The sequence below is a fragment of the Physeter macrocephalus genome, chromosome 9, assembly GCF_002837175.3.
Source record: "Physeter macrocephalus isolate SW-GA chromosome 9, ASM283717v5, whole genome shotgun sequence".
NCBI classification, from domain to species: Eukaryota; Metazoa; Chordata; class Mammalia; order Artiodactyla; family Physeteridae; genus Physeter; species Physeter macrocephalus.
The window spans coordinates 38,546,412-38,561,257 of NC_041222.1; positions in this window are offsets into that span (position 1 = coordinate 38,546,412).

The window sequence follows — 14,846 nt, forward strand, 5'->3', positions numbered from 1 at the left end:
TTTACTAAATTTTCATTTAACATTTTAGAAATGTTACAATTTAATTTTTTAATACATTTTAAATCATCATAGTAACGTAATTTGTATCTGTAAATACTTCAGTGAAGTCACTGTAATTATTTAATAGTGTGAAAAGTCACAATTTTAGGTTGGTTTTCTACATATGTATTTTTTTAAGTATTGAGAACATAATAAAAAATTTGCAATTAGTTTCATAGAGATATAGAACTATTAGATTTTTCTGATAGGGAAATCAGACACTCAGTGTTCTCTTTTAAGCTTCCTCCTTCCCCCTATTTTGTTTGTTTTTCTCCAGGTTGTATTTTTTAATGGCTGAAGAAGTGGGGAGAGCAGGCATAGTGGAGAGGGAGTGAAGAAGTGTCTGTGAAGGGGGAGACTTCATTGTACAGAATGGTCATTAACTGTGATGCAAACGCCAATGTTTCCATGGAAACCTCTGTCCACTACAGAATATACTAGAGCAATTTTTGAACCATTTGTCCATTTGATTAATTATGTCTTTGTGCCGAAGGCAGCTTGGCTTGATTGTCTCATCATGTATTAGAGAAGCTACTGCTCTAACAAATGGGCCTATTGTTTTGGGCCTATTCATCTTAGTGCATCCCTGCGAGCTGATAGACATTTCAACAAAATGACTGTCCCTTAATGAGCTGCAGCCTGTCAGAATTGTTTAGGGCTTCCTGTGAGGCGCAGACCATGGTCATGACAGCCTCAGTTATTATGACAATGAGTAGGATGTCTGTAAAAGAGTCTATATAAATACAATGACCCTCGTTTTGAAATAACATAGTTGCTTTTTAATTATCAAAGTTTTGTATATTAGTCACAGAACACTCCAGAATTTTGTTCCAACGTAAGTTATAGAGTTTTATGACAAACTAAGTGAACATGACCACCAAATTAAAAAGCGTAAAACATTTTTCTTAATTTGATAGGATTGTTCTTGATTTCTAGTTATCCGAAAAAATATTATGCAATCACGGAAACTAGCTAATGGAAGCAAAACCAACATTTTTCTTATATTTTCTTATATTCCGATGATATTCATGCTGAGATTTTAGCACTCTAAAATGAGTGAAAGCTAATTTTACTTGAATAAATGTGCCTCAAAAAAAAGCAAAACAAAACAAATACTTTAAAAAAAAAACTTGAGGAGGACCCATAATATTTAAAAAGAAGTAAATATATATCTCAGTAAATGAGACAAATATGACATTTCTAGCACCCCTGACTATGTGTGAGGTGGTAGAATAATAACCTTCTCTGGGTTAAGAGTATGCACCTGTTGATTTGCTCTGAAGACTTGGGAGTATTGTAACCCCAAAGTCCAAGGGTCTTTCACAGAGGTCAGTACTTAATAATGATGTGTTTTCCTGTCCACAGTAAATTGTAATAATTCTACTAAAAAAGAAGGAACATATTGGCAATTTTGATTTCATGTTTGCTCAAAGCAAGAGCAAATTCTCCCTCAGAACAGATGAATGCACTTTCTAAGAGGGATGGTGTGCCAGTCACAGCCAGAGTCAACACGCCTGAAACATCCCCTTTGCCAAAAGTTAATTATGACACTTGAGAAAAGCTTCCTGTATGTTTTTAAATTGTGTATTTCAGTTTTACTTCTCTAGCTCTTCTGTGCAGGGAACAGTGATTGAGCATCATTGTGTATGGTCTATGCTTTCTTTCACTATTTCTCCATACAAAGTCAATGATTAAGTTGTGTCCCTAAAATTCACAGATGGAAATCACCATTCTGTAGCTACCAACAGCGACACTTAATCAGTTAATAACTGAGGATTAAACTTAATTCAGATTAATTTGTATTAGTGTAGAGTTTGTAAATCAGTTGCTTTCATATTAATTTACATGTTGTCTAGACATGACATCATGTTGATTCTTTGTGTGGTTCAACTACTAATTACAGACTTTGAGGGTAACAAATGCAAACTTTTTGTTTAAAGCTCTAAACACAAATCAAGGCTGGAGTGGTGGTCCAGTTTGTTTTAGGTTAGGATATTTTTTAAGCTAGGTACAAAACTACATGTTAAAGTCTGGAATGAAAAAAATTTAATCTGTTTAACATGGAAATGGCTTCTGATAAAGATAAAAAGGGATAGATGTAATTGCTGATGAGATAAATTTTAGAAAAAGAAGAAAATTATTAAAAATTAGACCAATATCCCCAAAACTCAATTGATATGTAAGAGACTGAAACATTATTAAAATGATTAGTACTTACAGATTTCAGTTTGCATTCATATCTGTTCCATTCAGAGGCTAAACCTTTACATAATGAAGTAACTGTTCTGTGGAAAGCATTTATTTAATTCTGATAATTCATTTAATTCTATATTTTGAGCTTCTCAGAGTTTAGTGGTCTTAATTTTCTGAATAGAGTAGGCAGTTGTGGTACAAAGTAAACAAACTAAAATAAATAAGAAACATTTCCTTCATTTCTCTCCAGGATCCAAAAATGAAATTGGTGGCCTATGTTCAACTTGGAGAAACATTATCAAATTTCATTCATTTTCTAGTTCATAAATTTTCCTTAAAAACCAAATCTACTAAAGAAGCCTAACCCTTAATTGTGTTTTTCTTATTTGGATTTTATTTGGATTTTAAAATGGACAAGTCCAGCAGAATTAATCATTATTTTCACTTTTAATTTTCCTGAATTGGCTTAGGAAATGAGCTTCCCCATTTTCAGAATGTATATTACAATTATCTGGTTTCTTTCTTTATATGCCTGTCAGTTATATATTATGCAGTTTATAACCCCATTTTTATTGGGGTATCCATTTTATCCCTCCAAAAATAGTATTACTTACATGGTCAGGAGAAAATCATTGCAAGAAGAGAAAAAGACTCGATGTTACGTCAAAGTGATTCATGTAGTTGCTGTTCTTGGATGAGTAGGAAGGATAAAATGCCAAGGATATGCTACCTTTGTTATATGTATATTACCCTTAAAGCATGACATTTCTACTCTGCTAAGTAATTCTACTGTTTTCTGTAATTTATATGGAAGACTGTCCCTACCATTAAAATGCTGGAAATTTTAGTCTTCATGGAGCTATCTTTAAATGTTAATAAGCATTAATATCATAAGCATTATTCTATTTATATATCTATACACCACTGGAGACACCAACTATCACCTTTGCCCCCGAATAAATCTTACTTTGGAAGAGTTTTCATGAAGTTTCATTTCCAAAATATCACTTCTTAAAGTTTGGAAATAATTTTAAACTTAAAATTTAAGCCTAAAGAAAAGTTGCAAATATAATACAAGGGAATTTCCACATACCCTTCACCAGGATTTCATCAGGATCCTTTTAATGATATCATTTTACATTTAAGTTGTTTGTTGGCTCGCTCTCTCTTTATCTCACTTTCTCACCTTATATAAATGTACATATATATGTGTATGTATAATCCAAAGTAGCTCTTTAATGAAAAGAATTATTTAAGACTCCAAGGGGACACCACTTAACAAGTCATGATTTTCCTATTCCTTTGAACATTATCTAAAACAAACATATATTTTTCTTATTTGCCTTAGATAAATGATGTAGCATACTAAATAATTTTGTTCCCCATCTTGGACTTATGCCCAATCAATAGGCTTACAAATTACAATGAGGATTTATAGATGTGATTTCTAAATATGTTCAGATCACACCAAGAATCTAAGTTGCTGTCTGGAAGCAATTGTACAAGAAGAGAAAAATGGATATTCCAGACTTGGGCAGAACAGTTTTATTTGCACAGTATACCTTTGGCCCAGAATAATGTTTAGCTGAAAGGAAAAATACCAGTCTTACTTCCAGGCATACAACTCAAGAGAATGTCATGACTTCAGTCAAAAGAAAGGAAGCTAGGGCTTCCCTGGTGGCGCAGTGGTTGAGAGTCCGCCTGCCGATGCAGGGGACACGGGTTCGCGCCCCGGTCCGGGAAGATCCCACATGCCGCGGAGCGGCTGGGCCCGTGAGCCACGGCCGCTGAGCCTGCGCGTCCGGAGCCTGTGCTCCGCAACAAAAAAAAAAAAGAAAGGAAGCTAAGTTAGATTGTCAGAGTTTAAAGCTATGGGATGAAAGATTTCTTTGGAAGATGGGAAGCAGCAAAATTTAATCCCCATTTCAATATTTCTTAAAGTTGTATTTTATAACCTTTCATTGTTCTCAACCACATCTAGAAAGGCATGCAGAAATATTCAATTATCAGGTAGGCCTTACAGCTAATCATAAACAGGCTTGGATTCCGAAGGATGCTCAAATTCCCAAAGACAGTCTAACCTTTCCATACACCTCTTGCTGGATGGCCTTTCAGTTCTTAGGAAGTTGGCTTTGGAATGTGTCTTTAAAATTATCTTGGCTTCATCTATCTTTCTTTTTCTTCCCCCCCCTCCATGAGTCTCTCTCTAGTCTACCACCCCCCCTTTTTTTTAAGGCTCAGGAACTCATCTTAAGGCTTGACCCTGGAACTATCTTAAACAACAACAGTAGAGGGATCTAAATAATCTATTCTTTTAACTTCAAATCATTATAACATTAAATATCCTATCTAAATAAAGTTGAATATGCTAAGAACAAAACATGAAGATAACTGAAAACTCTGAAGTGCCATGTCTTTTGTTAGCACTCCCATATCATGTTCTCAAGAAGCCTATTGGAATAAGACCAATAAGATGACAATAAAGGATTCAATATGGAGTAATTGTTAGAGTCCTTACGATTTTATGTAGAAAATTTTGTCATCTGCAAGTAAGGTCAGATTTATTTCTTTCTTCTCTGTTTTTATGCCTTTTATTTCCATTTTCATGCCTTATAGTACTTGTTAGAACTTCCAGCACTATGTTGAATGAGAGTGGTGAGAGTAGACATCTTTGCCTAGTTCCCAATCTTAGGAAGAAAGTAATCACTCTTTTACTATTAAAGATAATGATGGCTGTGTTCTTTTTTTAGATCAATTGAGGGATTTCCCCTCTATTCCTACTTTTCTGAGAGCTTTTATCATGAATGAGTATTAAACTTTGTCACCTTTTTTTTCTGGATTGAATATGATTATGCAATTATTCTTCTTTAGCCTGTTAATATGGTGGATTATATTGATTTTAAAATATTGAACTAGACTGGTATCCCAGGATACTTGGTCATGGTGTATAATATTTTTATATTTTGCTTATTTCTATGTGCTAATCTTTTAAAGATTTTTGTGTCTATATTTAGAGCTATTGATCTTTTTTCTTTCTTTCTTTCTTTTTTTCTGGGTTGGGGCAATGGAGGGAAGGTACTTTCTTTATCTTGTTTTGGTATCAGGGAACCCAGCTTCCTAAATGAATAGGGGAGTGTTCCCTTCTCTTCTGTTTTCTACAAAGAGATTACAGAATTGGTGTTAATTCTTCTTTAATGTTTGTAGAATTTTCCAGTGAAATCATCTGGACCCTGACATTTCTTTTCTAAAAGTTTTAAAATTACAAATTAAATTTCCTTAGTAGCCATAGGGATATTCAATTTATCTAATTCATATCAGGTGGGTTGTGGTTATTTGTGTTCTTTGAGGAATTGGTCTGTTTTGTGTAAGTAAGTAGAATGATGTGCATTATGTAAGTAGAATTCTTTGGAGCATGTCCTTATTATCCTTTTGAAGTCCACAGTATCTGTAATAATATCCCATATAATTTCTGATATTTAATGTGTGTCATCTCTATTTTTGTCAGTGTTGCTAGAGATTTGTCAATTTTATTAGACTTTACAAAGAACCAGCTCATAGTTTCATTGATTTTCTCTACTGTGTTTTTAATTTAATTGACTTCTTTTTATCATTTCCTTTTCTGTTTTCATCAGGGTTATTTTGCCTTCTTTTTCTCTGTTTTGAGGTAGATGCTTAGATTGTTATATTAAGACTTTTGTTATTTTCTAATGAATGCATTTAGTGCTATAAAATTTTCCTCTCAGCTCTGCTTTAGCTATGATCCACAAAATTTGATATGTTCACCAAACATGGTATGAAATGTTCGATATTTCATTAGGTTTAATGTATTTTTCATTTCTTCTAAGGCTTCTTTTTTTATTCGTGGATTACTTAAAAGTATGTGATTTAATTTTCAAGTGTTTGAAGATTTTCTTTTTATTTTTCTATTATTGATTTCTAGTTTGACTCCATTGTGGTCAGAGTGCACACACTTTGTATAATTTCAAGTTTTAAAGTTTGTTGAGGTTCATTTTATGGCCCAGGATATGGTCTGTCTTGGTATATGTTCCATGAGCATGTGAAAAGAATGTGTTTTCTACTGTTATTGGGACTTTTAATGTTCTATAAATGTCAATAAGATCCTGTTGATTGATAGTGTTGTTTAGCTCTTCTAAATGCTGATTTTCTTTCTAGTTGAAATTTTAAAAGGGGTGTTGAAGTCTCCAATTATAATAGTGAATTTGTTCATTTTTTCTTTCAGTTCTCTCAGCTTTTGTTTTACATATTTTGCAACTTATTAACAGTTTGGTACATACACAATTATGATGGCTGTGTTTTCTGGGTGGAGTGGATTGAACCTTTCATCATCATATAATGTTCCTCTCTGTCTCTGGTAATTTTCTTTGCTCTGAAGTCTACATTATCTGATATTAATGCAGCCATTCTTGCTTTCTTTTGGTAAATGTTTGCATTGAATATCTTTCTTCCATCATTTTACTTTCAGCCAGTCTATACTGTTGTACTTGAAGTGATATTCAAGGGCAGGGAAGGTTCTTCATTACTACTGGGTGGGGTGGGAATTTCAGATCCTCTTTGGGCTCCAGGGACATCATGGTGAGAATGGCCATGGTAAACATTCCAACTCTTCTCTAGGCCTCCTTTTGACACTACTTTAGTGGAGAGGGAGCAAGGCGGTCACTTTGGTGCCATCTAGCAGAGATGAAATTCTCTATTTGGCATTCTGACATCATCCCAGTGGAGATGTTGAGTTGCCTCATGGCAACCTTGCAGGTGTGGAAGTTGAGGTTCCTCAGTCAACCTTTCCTGGTGTCATTGGAATGAGGCCACAGTTTTTTCTGTGATGTTCAGCTGAAGTAAAGCAGTTACTGTCTAAAGGTTCTGTCTTGCTAGACTGCTCCTTTAATGAAGGAGAGCAAGCTTTTGTTGCAAATTTTTGTCAGTGCTCTTTGTTGCCTGTTTCTTCAGGTTCAAGTCTAGGATATATGAAACGAAAAGAAAACCCAGGGTACTAACCACTGTTTTTCCTTAGTTTCTGAGGTGCCTGAAAAACTTATCACCTTCTCTCCATGTTTCAGAGTCTTCTTATGTTTGTTTTATGTAGTAAGTCCTGACTTTTAGTTGAACTTCATGATAAGAATTTTAAAAGTATACCTACTCTATCTTACCAAGAAGTAGAAGTCTCTGGTACAAAATTTAAAGAATATGAGCCTAAAATATATAATTTGTTAAATTTTTAAATATTCTAACCAGAGATAAATACGTAAGTATAAGCTAGACCTGGATGTCTCTTGAACCCCAGTCAATTATTTGTCAGGTTTTAAATAATAAAGATTGTCTTTGGTAGATATATACTAATGGGGATTATAATATCTAAATTCTTAGTCAATAAATCCAAATCTCAGTGGCTTACAAGAGCAAACTTCTGTCTCTCTTACAAAATGGATCTCATGTCTTTGGTGCTACTTAAACTGTTTTAGACTTAGGTTTTTTGATTTGGGACTGTGGATCTGCTTCTCATGTTTCTCCACTCTGGGTTCAAGGCTAAAGGAGCAACCTCTCAGTATATGCTACTCTTTCATGGCAAGGGCGAGAATAAGAAATTGACAGACATACACAATGACTATTAAAGCTTCTGCTCAGAACTGGTATACTGTTCCTTTTGCTCGTATTTTAGTGGGAAAGTAAGTCACATGACCAAACCTAAAACCAACTGAGTGGAGAAGTATACTACTTACATAGGAGGCAGGCAAATTGACTTGGTATACATTCTGAAATATAGAATGTGTCAAAAATATTTTCTATTAAAGATGCTAACCTCATCTAGGCAAAAAATAGCTCTATAATACGTTGTGACATTTTTCACATATGATTTAAAAAGTAAAAAGAAAACTAGTAATTAACCTAAAATGGTGTGTCAACTTAAATTTTCAAAATAAATATCATAAAAGCTATCTTCAGGCTCATACTTTTCAGCCTACTAATGTTTACTTTGCATTCCGTAATCTCCATTAGAATATAGGTACATCTATAAGAGACAGACATATATATATAGATATATCCTATTGTTTCATGAAATCTTGTATTAAGGCCAGACACAGAATAATTCATAAAATGATAGCAAGAGAAAAAAAAAGGATTTTTAGGCAGCTGGAGTGAGAAGAAAAATTAGAAAGAAAATGTTCTCTACTGGGAACTATTTTAAGTAAAGAATCTGGGGCAAAATTTTACATAGCTTCTTCTTTCTAAATGAGAGAATTGATTCTTATCCCCACAAATTCAATAGTGAGCTCACATGAGTTCCACATAAAGGATTTCAACATAAAGGAAGCCGTACAGTGTAGTGAGAAGTAAATTAGTTTGTGTTGCTTACCTTTGTTTAGTTACATATCTTGATATTTTCTGATAATTGCACATGGATTATACTAGTTATCTAGCCTGATACAAAACCAACTCAAATAAATAGAACTCAATATTACTTAATACTTTCTGTATTCAATGCTCTGTAGACAGTAATTGAAAAGTAAAACACCTAACAGGTAATCATAAATTGGCACATAGTAGACCTGCAAAAAGAGTTAACAAATTTATATATTGTTTAATTAATCTAATAGAGAAGATGAGACAGATGTCCAAATAGATAAAATATTAGTCAATATATTATATCTATACTGGAGATATGGGAAGTATTAATGGAGCTCCAAGCAGGAGAGATTATATGCTTTCGGGGGAGAGGAATATATGGGAAATAGGAAACAAAAATATTTTCGAGGAGGGTTTGACATAGGCTTTAAAGTTTAGGGACAATGCTAGCAGTTAAATGTGGGAAATAATTGGAAGGAGGGTTTAAGATGGTGGTGTAGGAAGATCCTGAACGCACCTCCTCCCACAGACACAACAAGTCTACAACAACATATGGAATAATTCCCTCCAAAAAGGACCTAACAACTGAATGAACAGAACCTCCAAAACAAAGGATAAAAGAATAGCACTGAGATGGGTAGGATATGGGCTTGCCAAGGAAAAACCCACACCCCTGCTATGGCAGTCCACAGTCAGGAGGGATCACAAAAGTATGGCTCTTTTCCCTGAGGAGCAAGATATTTGAACTCCACATCAGGCACCCCAGTCCCTAGATCCTGCACAGGAGAGATGAGCTCCCAAGACATCTGACTTTGAAAAACCAATGGGGACTATGCCCAGGAAAACTGTAGAACTGCAGGGAAGAGAAAACCCACTCTTAAAGGGCTCATGAGCAGACTCTCACAACTCAAAAATCAGCACAGAAACATCTGATTGAAAAATGCATGGACGATAGGTGAAAGGACCCTACTAATCTTGAGACATCTGCCAGAGAGACAGAAAACAATTGAGACACTCCTTGGGGACTGAATCACTGACAGGTGCTATTTATGCAATCTCAGGCTACCTTACTCATATTGGCATAGGAGGGGACTATTTTGGAATTCTCTGCTTTTGGCACCAGTGGGCATACCCTGCTGAGAGACACCCCCCCCCACCGCTGCACTTTAGCTGGGCCTCACAGCTGGCCCAGTGATAGCCTGCCCAACAGTACCCCATGGCAGCCCCCACCAGGTCCTATAGCCAACCAGGGCCCAACCCTCCCCACAAGTGCCCCACAGCAGCTGCAGCTCCACCACAAGAGGAGGGCACAAGCAAGTCACATATGGGACACCTCTTGAGTGCCTGGCTCTGGTAGCCAGGCAGATTGTCCCTTAAATAAGGCCACTTCTTCAAGACTGGGAGAGATAGGTGATATACTTAATACATGGAAACAAAAGCAGAGAATTAGGCAAAATGAGGAGACAAGGGAATATGTTCCAACTGAAAAAACAAGACAAAACTTCAGAAAAAGAACTAAACAAAATGGAGATAAGCAATCTACCTGACATAGCGTTTGCAGTAACAGTCATAAAGATGCTCACCAAATTCAGGAGAGGAATGGATGAACACAGTGAGATGTTCAATAAAGAGACAGAAAATATGAGAAAATACCAAACAGAAGTTATAACTGAACTGAAAAATAAAATGCTGGAGGGGTTCAACAGCAGACTAGATGAGGTAGAAGAATGAATCAGTCATCTGGAAGACAAAACAATGGAACTCACCCAAACAGAACAGAAAAATGAAAAAAATTTAAAAAGGGGAAGATCCTTAAGGGACTTTTGGGACAACGTCCACAGAATAAGACTTGCACTATAGGGGTCCCCAAAGGAGAAGAAGGAGAGAAAGGGCAAGAAAAATTGTTTGAAGAAATAGTAGCTGAAAATTTCCCTAACCTGGGGAAGAAAATAGACATCTAGGTACAGGAAGACCAGAAAGTTCCAAATAAAATGAACCCAAAGAGACACACCGTAAGACATATTATAATTAAAATGATAAAATGGCTTCATTGGTGAATTCTCCAGAACATTCAGAAAAGAGCTAATACCTATCTTTCTCAAACTCTTCCAAAAAATTGAAGAGGAAGGAAACCTTCCAAACACATTTTATGAAACCAACATTACCCTGATTAAAACAAAAACAGACAAGGACACCACACACACACACACACACACACACACACACACACACACACACACAAAACCCAGACCAAATCCCTTGATGAATGTAGATGCAAAAATCCTCAACAAAATGTTAGCAAACTGAATCCAACAATGTGTTAAAATAATCATATACCACAATATACTTGATGAATATAGATGCAAAATCCTCAACAAAATATTAGCAAACCAAATTTAACAAAACACTGAAAGGATTATACACGACAATCAAATGGGATTTATTGCAGGGGTGCAACGATGGGTCAACATCTGCATATCAATCAATATGTTACATTAACACAATGAAGTACAAAAATCATATCATTTTAATAGATGCAGAAAAAGCATTTGACAAAATTCAACATCCATTTATGATAAAAACTGTCAACAAAGTGGGTATAGAGGAAACATACCTCAACATAATAACAAACCACAGCTAACATCATACTCAACAGTGAAAAGCTGGAATTTTTTACTCTAAGATCAGGAACAAGACAAGGATGACCACTATTGCCACTTTTATTCAACATAGTATTGGAAGTCCTACCAACAGAAATTAGGCAAGAAAAGAAACAAAAGGCATCCAAATTGGAAAAGAAGTAAAACTGTCACTATTTGCAGATGACATGATACTATATATAAAGAAACGTAAAGACTCCACCACAAAACTGTTAGTACTAATAAATGAATTCAGTATAGTTCCAGGACACAAAATCAATATACAGAAATCTGTGACATTTCTATACACTAATAACAAACCACCAGAATTAAGAAAACATTCCCATTTATAATTGCATTATAAAGAATAATATACCTAGGAATGAACTTAATCAAGGAGGTGAAAGACCTGTGCACTGAAAATTATAAGACATTGATGAAAGAAACTGAAGAAGACACAAATAAATGGAGAGCTATTCCATGTTTATGGATTGGATTTAACATTTATGTTAAAATGTCCATACTACCCAAGAATTCTACTACCTACAGAATCAGTGCAATTCCTATCAAAATTCCAGTGGCTTATTTCACAGTGCTAGAACAAATGATTCTAAAATTTGTGTGGAATCACAAAATATCCTGAATAGCCAAAACAATCTTGAGAAAGAACAAAGCTGGAGGTATCACGCTCCCTGATTTCATGCTCTACTACCAAGCTATAGTAAACAACATAGCATGGTACTGGAACAAAAACAGACACACAGATCAATGGAACAGACTAGAGATCCTAGAAATAAACTCACATGTACATGGACAATTAAATTAAAACAAATGAGCAAAGAATATACAATGCATAAAAGATAGTTTCTTCAATAAATGGTGCTGGGAAAACTAGATAGCCACATGAGGAAAAAAAATAAAAAAGAAACTAGACTCCTATCTTACACCATACACAACAATTAACTCAAAATGGATTAGAGACTTGAATGTAAGACCTGATACCACGAAATTCCTAGATGAAATCATAGGCAGTAACTTAGTTGACATCAGACCTGATGACTTTTTTGTGGCTCTGACTCCAAAGGCAAAGGAAACAAAAGCAAATGGGACTATATCAAACCAAAAAGTTTCTGCACAGAGAAGGAAACCATTATCAAAATGAAAACGTAACCTACTGAATGGGAGAAGAAATTTGCAAATCATATGTTTGATAAGGTGTCAATATTCAAAATATATAAAGAACTCATACAACTCACAAGAAAAAAAAAACAAAACTGGTTTTAAAAGTGGGCAAAGGATTCGAACAGACATTTTCCAAAGAGGACACACAGATGGTCAACAGGTATGTGAAAAGATGTTCAACAGCACAAATTATTAGGAAAATGCAAATCAGAACCACAAGGAGCTATCACCTCACACCTGTTAGAATGACTACTATTGAGAAGAAAAGAAATAGCAACTGTTGGAGAGCTTGTGGAGAAAAAGGAGCCCTCATACACTGTTATTAGGACTGTAATAGTGCAGCCAGTATGAAAAACAGAATGGAGATTGTTGAAAAATTAAGAATAGAACTACCATATGCCCCAACTATTCCACTTCTAGATATTTATCTGAAAAACACAAAAACACTAATTCAAAGAGATATATGCTCCTCTATGTTCAGTGCAGCTTTATTTATAATAACCAAGATATGGAAGCAGCCTAAGTGTCCATCAACGGATCAATGGATAAACTTGTGGTCTTTATACAATGGAATACTACTCAGCCATAAAAAAGATGAAATCCTGCCATCTGTGACAACATGGATGGAACTTGAAGGTATTATGCTAAGTGAAATAAGTCAGGAAAGACAAATATTGTATGATTTCACTCATATGTGGAATCTCAAAAAAACAAAATAAATAAATAAAACAAACAAAAACAAACTCTTAGATACAGAGAACAAATTAGTGTTTACCAGAGGAGAAGTGGCTTGGGGAATGGGTGAAGTGGATAATAAGGATCAACTATATGTTGATGGATGGCAACTAGACTGGAGGTGGTGGTCACTTTCTAGTGTATACAGAGGTATAATTATGATGCTGTACACCTGAAACTTATAAAATAAAAAATAATGTGGGAGATAAGTAAGAAGAAGCAAGACTATAAGTGAAAGATACTAATATGAATGGAGTTACAATAGAAGGAGGCAACAAGACTGACAGGGAGAATAGGTCTCTGTATTAGTCATCTTGGACTGCCATAGCAAAATACCACAGACTGGGTGGCTTAAACAACAAAAGTTTATTTTTTCACAGTTCTGAAGGCTAGAAATGCAAGATAGAGTTTGCCACCACATTTGGTTTCTGGTGAAGCCTCTTTCCCTGGCTTGTTAATGGCTACCTTCTTCCTGTGTCCTTACATGATCTTTCCTCTGTGTGCATGTGAAGAGAGAGAGCAGCTCTGGTGTCCCTCTCTTTTCGTATAAGGATACCAGTCTTATAGGATTAGACCCCAAATGTTAGGACATCATTTAACCTTAATTACCTCCTTTGAGGTCCTCTCTATAAATACAGTCACTTTGGGCTTAGTGCTTCAACATATGAATTTTAAAGGGATACAATTCAGTTCATAACAGTCCCCAAAGTGGAAATTTTTCAATGCAGGGAGAGAATTTGGAACTTAGTTTAGTTAGAATTAGGAAGCCATTGACACAAAACTTTGGATTAGGAGATTGACATCTGAAACTTTCATACAGTTTTCCTTAAAATCAGTAGAACTTCTTGATTGCCTTCCAGTAGACCTGGAGCCAAATACGACATAGCCTACTGTTAAGATTCAAAAGTAATGATTATGGGGCTTCCCTAGTGGCGCAGTGGTTGCGCGTCCGCCTGCCGATGCAGGGGAACCGGGTTCGCGCCTCGGTCTGGGAGGATCCCACATGCCGCGGAGCGGCTGGGCCCGTGGGCCATGGCCGCTGAGCCTGCGTGTCCGGAGCCTGTGCTCCGCAACGGGAGAGGCCACAACAGAGGGAGGCCCGCATACCACAAAAAAAAAAAAAAAAAAAAAAGATAGGCTTCTATCTAAACGGTAAAAAAAAAAAAAAAAAAAAAAAAAAAATAAGTAATGATTATGCAGATATCTATGGAGTTTCATTTGAGAACAAGAAATAAATGAATTCTAAAGGACTCTTCATTTGTGATAGCATATAAATATTAAATACACTACATTTATTTAAACTCAGCTACTCATTCCAATCAAAACATTTGGCATTATAAGATTTTTCCCAACACGAATCTGAACTATAGTCCTACATGTCTGCACAAACTCAGAGCCTCTATAAAATACTTGAAGCTAAATAATCCATTTGAACTAGACATCTGTTTTATTTTACAATTATTATAAAAATGTGAGTATCAATCAAAAAAATAAATCAGAGTTTCTGCCTTTGCTGACTGAATACAATTTTAGGTTGGTTCTTTTACTGCTTTATAAATCATTAAAAGCTTTTGTCATTTCATTCATTTTTGGCTAGAGAAAATTAGACATGATTTATGGAAATTTAAAATAAGGCAATGAGAAGTGGAAAGATAAAAACACAATGTCATTAATTCACAGCTTAAAAATTCTGTCACC